Raw genomic sequence first — 6,000 nt, forward strand, 5'->3', positions numbered from 1 at the left:
AAAGTGAAAAAGTGTCGCGATCGGTTAGTTCTGTTTGATCTTCGACCTTGACGATTGCTCCTTGGCAGTGCGTCAAGAAAGCCCGAGCAGTCGTCAGTTGTTTTCCCTCTCGGCCCTCTCGGGTCGTGCGCCTATTTTCTCTGAGTGCTTTTATATAGCCGAGCAAACGAGTTAAGCTGAATGTGGATTGTTGCTGCTCAGTCAAGGATGACGGATCAATTGGTGAGCTCGTTCCATAGTAGCATTTCTAATCTATAAAATATGTATGACTGCACATTTAATCGATACAACGGTAGGACGTAAATATGATTTTTCAACAAACTATGAATGGTTCGTCACTGTGAGTGTCGACATAAACTCTAATTCATGAATTATTTATGTTTAACATTTTTTTGTTTTCAAAACACCCCTTTCTTTTTATCTTTATTTTTGTAATTATAAAAAAAAAAACTTTGAATGGTTCGACACTACAAGTGTAGACTTGCGAAAGGTTCACTTTATTCAACAAACTTTGGATGGTTCGCCACTGTAAGTGTCGGCATAAGAATAAGAGTGTTCCAGCCAATCGAGTTTTTGTTTCTTTTCAAATAAGTAAAATATAATAACACATGCTTTCGTCCTGACAGCTGTAGGAATATTACATTTAGATATTTGTTCAACAAACTTTGAATGGTTCGTCACCTCAAGTGTCGGCATAATTTTCCTTTACATAGAAATTGTTCATATCAAATGAAAATATTATATTTTCATAAAAGCATATTTATATTTAACAAAAAGCTATTTATCATGGTCTAATCACTTATCAAAGTGAATCCTTTGACCCAACGATCCTCCCCATTAACAAACATCCTTCCCAGTAACCTTTGTGGAGATGCAGAGGCAAACACGGTCTACACACTAACATTCCTTGCCCAATCCCACCTGACTGCAAGGACGTGGCCGGCGCCGTTATTGACGCTGTATAAATAGAGGCACTGAATTATGCACACTGAAGAAGATTATGGCCAATCCCAGCCGAACTTCCAGTTGATTCTTTGTGCATTTTCACTGACTTCGGTCAATCACGGAATAGCAACCATTGATATGTGTAGTCAGTCTAAGCCAGTACTTCCCAAACTGTGCGCCGCGGCGCCCTGGTGCGCCGTAGAACTTTTCCAGGTGCGCCGCGAGTTGATCCCTACCAAACTTGAAAATAAGCTCATAATCTAGTACGTGCTCAATATTTTAGATATTTAATAAAAATGTTGAAACAATTGTAATCAGGTGAAAGTTTACCTAACAACATTCAAATTATGTGATGACATCGATACTGACCCCTTCATAGTTGTAGTCATTGACTTTTATTGAACATTTCGATAATTTTTCTGATAATATTGGCATCGTTATTTGCCTAAAGGGCTAAGATGTACAAGTAAGAAGGATAGTGGATTTAATTTTGTAATTTTGAAAACATCATTATTTTTATTCGAATGTCGACCACATATCATTTTTTTAGAGTAGGTTTCTGGAACGATGCATTTTCGTCAGGTCGAAAAACCACATTTTATATTTTTCTTATGAAAGTCTACCATTTTGATTGATATTTCTAACGATTATACCCATTTATCACATTCTCTACTTATTTTTAAATTAAATATTATTTCACCTTTTTCAATTATCAATAATCTAAAACAAATAGAACTGCATGTCAAAAAGTAGTACAAAAACAAACAAAAAATTAAAAATTATATTCTCTTAAAAGAAAATATAAAATATGGAGATGAAACTGGTGTAAAATGACGTTTAGTGTATTGATTGTGATGCATAAATTAAAATTAAATTTAATGTTGCCAATAATGTTTAAGGTGAGGATTAATCGAAGCCACACCTCTAGTTTTCCAGAGCACAAAACTGGAGCACCAGATATCCGTTTAAGCTGAAAACATGATCGCTGGTGGATCCAATCGATCAAATTTTTAGTGTCAATTTATGTTCTATTCTTCCGAAAATTTGTAGCTAGGCTTTGATGCATCTTCACCATCAAAGTGGAATATTTCCTTATTGACACAGAAGCTTTACGTTCATATATTTTTTGCATTTAATCCTTTATTTGTGAGAATTTTTAAAGTTGAGTTTTGAATGATATCCTGTCGTGATATTTAGCCTAGAATTTGGCTAAATATCAATATATCATTCATAACTCAACATTAAACATTTAATTTGTTCTGTAATTTCAAAGATAACTCTAATTCTTCCGAAACAGCCTGAGAAAAGCAAGCTAGCCAATATATAGAAATTTTGTTTTCAGTAGTACTTTTTACCTCTAAGTATTTGTGATGTTTTTCTTTTAATAATACTTAAAACAATGCGATTTAGAAGAATTCAAAATGTCTTAAATTTATAAATGATTAAATTGTTCAAATTCCGCGTTTTTTCATACTGGTGCGCCGTGCCATTCCCAGAAAAATGTTAAGGGCGCCACGAATATAAAAAGTTTGGGAACCTCTGGTCTAAGCTAAGCTAAGGTAATTATATCTTTATCATTCCCAAATTGACCTGTATTCGGACGCAGCCCGCGCCAGTATTGTTTGTAATAATCGAAGATGCTACTGATCCTGAGTAGCATCTGTTGATTCCCTGTGTAAGTACAGCTGTTCTTGCAATAACGGAGTAGCAACTGCGGGCGGTCAATCATGCTCATGCTCATGAATGATCCTAGTGACAGGCAACTGGTGGGGAAACGTGCCTTTGGAGCCGGCCTTCTGATAGAGACAGGGCTGGTAGCAGGTTCTATTCAAGAGACTTACTATTTTAATGCAAGTCTACAAAAAGTCTCTATTTTAATGGGAAATCTTTAAAGCTCCCATTTTAACCAAAATGGTCTCCAAAGTTTATTTTTCCTTATTCTGCTTGCATTCAATCCAGATGCAACATTTTAAGGCTCCAGAGAAACCTTCAGAGACTATAAAGGATCCAACAGGCTCTTCAAGAATTCGTATCAGATTTTCAAAGGATGTTTAGAAGAATTTCTACAGAAATTTTGCTCCAGAAAATCCTTGAGAACTTCAAAGTTACTTCCTTCAGTAATTTTCTCAGGTATAACTTTGATTTTTTTGTCCACCAGATATATTTTCACTACCCAAGTAACCACGAAGCTATATATGAATACTTTATGTTTGCTCTATAGTATGCTATCAGATTCTGTTTTAAAGTGACATAATCTTTAAGAGCTTTATAAAGCATAATTAAAGTGGGAAAGGGCCCCACAACAACCAAATTAATGCAATACTTGGTAAAGCAGTTTTAATGCACAAGTCCTGCTAAAGCATTTATGTTTGTATATTTAGGGTTCATGATGTATATTAGCTTAAAATAATGTATGTTTAGGGCTTGCGTTCAAAATAAACAAAACAATGAATCCATTGGCTACCTTCCAATGGTTTTCTTTACCATCTGAATGATTTTGTTTTGTTGGAATCAGGATTCGAACCCACAACTAGGATGATGGTGTGCTGGATGCCTGGCGCGTTGGTGTCCTGTGCTAATGCTGCTGATGTAAAAAGGTAGGATAAAAGTTCCTTATAAACGAAGCCACTGTGTGTGTGTGTGTTAACATTACTATTCGCCCAGTTATTACGAATAAAAAGAATTCTCTTCGGCGATTGATTTCCTTTCCTCACCAAATGAAACATCAATAGAAATAATTTGATCACCATTCTTTCTCGTAGAGGAAATAACAGAACGTAACCCACAAAACAAAGCCCTAGCGCATTAAACAGATTTCGGGGGGAGAGAAATTGATCGACATTTCCTCTCACTCCTTATGAATAAAAGAGTCTCATAGATAAAATACAACAATTTTGAATGAATACATATATCCTTAGATCATGAAATGGGGGTTCGAGATGAAAGAAAGAAAGAAAGTCACATTCATTCTTCCATATCCCACAGAACGCAATGAGCGAGTGCGAACGTGCTCGATCGTCTTACTAATTTATTACAGATTCGAGTGCGTTTAATGAGGTTATGTAATCTTGTATGACAGTTAACTGTATATTCACTCTAAACGCTTAACATAATGCTATATTAAAATAATGCTACAAAGCATTTACAATGTTAATCAAATGCATCATTGCTTGACAGTTATTGAATAAATGCATGATAACATTATTAATGCAAAAAATGTTGACTTTCGACCAAATTAATGCAATGGTATAATGCTTGTGGTTACTTGGGTAATCCTTCAATGAACTCTCCAGTTGTAACTCCAGATTTTTACAGAATTTCTCCCGAGAATATCCTCAAAGGTTTATTCCGAAGTTTAAAAAAAAAACAGCAGAGGAATTTTTCAAAAAACCCTGCAAGTAATCCTCCGATGTTGATGTGGATTCCTTCTAGAATTCATCCACGATTCCTCCCAGAAATCCAAAACTCCTTGAGGGGTTCTTCGAACACATCTATTTTTTTTTCTAGACATTTCTTCAGCATTTCATCCAAGTATTCAGTTTTCCCAAATATTTTTTTTAAAAGTGTCACGAAATATTCCCATGCGATATTCAGAAGTTTATTTAAGTTTTCACACCAGTTCATACTTCTTGGAGACATTCCTGAATAAAAAATTCCAAGACTTACTAGATAAATCTCAATGAATAGCTGGAGGAATATTATGTAGAAACCTTAGAAGAAATCTCTTGAGCAATTGCATTGCTGAAGATGCCAAGTAACCGCAAGCATTATAACATTGCATGTATTCTACTGCATATCAACAACATTGATGTAACATTGCTTTTATTCGACATATTTCAAGAGTTGTCAAGCAATAAAGCATTAACTTTATATTACAAAAGTATCAATACACTAATATCACTTTATAAATTTCACTGCTGCACTAATTTTACTTTATAAATTGCTTCATTGTTTTATCGTCGTTTTTTGCATTAGTGCAACTGTAAAAGGGCCCTTTTCCACTTTTAAACTATTTTAATGGTAGGCTTACGGGAATGCAGCTGCATTATATATACAATGATATAATGCTCCATGGTTACTTTTTGGATATCTTTAGAGAAATTCCTAGTTGAAATCTTGTATGAATTATAAAAGGCAATTTTATAGGGAATCCTTGGAGGAAGAAGTTATTGATTCAATATTAGATGTTTTGGCCGGAAATCTTAGAGAATGTTTCAGGGAAATCTAAGGATGAATCACTGGATGAAATCTTGTAGAAGTTAGTAATACAGTAAGGACCCGATGTTGTCAGCCCCTCAATGAATTTTAGGCTGACAAATTAGGGAACCTGACAAAATCGGGTCAAAAAGGCATTGCCATTGCCCCCTCTGGCTACGCCCATGCGTTCATGACATCAAACATCATCATCAATTTTAATGTAAACGTGATAAAACATGACGATAACATTTTTTTTACAAATTTAAAATAGGCTGACAAAATCGGGTCAAAAAGCTGACAAAACCGGGGGTAGACAAAATCGGGGGCAGACAAAATCGGGGGCTGACAAAATCGGCCCGCATAATTGTGAACCATACTAGCACCATTCCTTTAACTATCCGCAACCACTTGCGACAATATCTAAACAGTTTCAAATAACATCCAAATTAACAATAAATCAACCTTACCACAAATTATTTTGACAGTTTCGGGAATGGTTATTGGAAAAATAACAATATGGGGAATAGGCGGTTAAGTTATGTAACCATAAAAAACATCGATTTTCGCGAACAAATTTTTTGGTTTACTGTTTGCAAAACGATAGACATACTATCCATTTTTCGGCCAACCCAATAGAGGGCAAACTGTTTTCAAACAGTAAAACTATAAATTTGAAGTGAAAACGATGAATGTTTATGTAATAATTGATTTATTGTGCCATATAGTATTTTAACCTAATATCGTATTGTTTCTTTATGCTTTTACCGTTAAAGAATAATTGATCAATAAATTCAATACGAAACAATGAAAGAAGAAAATAAGTGTAGACAAAATTCTGTTGGAATTTAATTTATACTA

The sequence above is a fragment of the Aedes aegypti genome, chromosome 3 (genome assembly GCF_002204515.2).
Source record: "Aedes aegypti strain LVP_AGWG chromosome 3, AaegL5.0 Primary Assembly, whole genome shotgun sequence".
Classification (NCBI taxonomy): Eukaryota; Metazoa; Arthropoda; class Insecta; order Diptera; family Culicidae; genus Aedes; species Aedes aegypti.